We start from the raw sequence: 646 nt of genomic DNA on the forward strand, positions 1-646 counted from the left end.
GACCTGGAGCTGCCGCTCGTGTAACCGCTCGTCGTGGTCCCACTTCCGGTTCTTCGTGGCTTATACCCCGTTTGTCCATTTCTATCGAATGGACGAGAGTTCGTGCCATTTTCTTGTCCTCTCACGTATCCGTTTTTCAGTCCATCTTCTTCGTCTTCTTCACCCGGCGGAGCTGCAAAAAAACAAGACAATTCGTCACTTCAACTGTAGCTTCCTCATTTCCGTTCTTATTTTTAAGTTTTAAAATTACAATTCGATTACTACATGTTAAAAGAATCATTATTGGGATTTAGGTCTTAAATAACCACTCTCGCGTTGACCGTCTAAACTAACTAATCAGACGTTGGTCCTCTAAACTAACCAGTCTGGGGTTGGTCATCTGAATTATCCACGATAGTTATGGTTGTCTAAAAAACAACTGAGGTCGATCCTTTAAACTAACCAGTCTAATGTCGGTCGTCTAAACTATCCCATATAGCGTCGATCATCTAAAATAACAACTCTGAGGTTGGTCTTTTAAACTAACCAGTCAGGCGTTGATCGTCTATTCGAAACAGTGTGAAGTTAGTCGCCTAAACTATCCACTATAGAGTTGGTCGTCTAAGCTAAACACATGAAGTTGGTCGTCTAAACTAAACACTCTGGC

The sequence above is a fragment of the Belonocnema kinseyi genome, chromosome 6, assembly GCF_010883055.1.
Source record: "Belonocnema kinseyi isolate 2016_QV_RU_SX_M_011 chromosome 6, B_treatae_v1, whole genome shotgun sequence".
NCBI classification, from domain to species: domain Eukaryota; kingdom Metazoa; phylum Arthropoda; class Insecta; order Hymenoptera; family Cynipidae; genus Belonocnema; species Belonocnema kinseyi.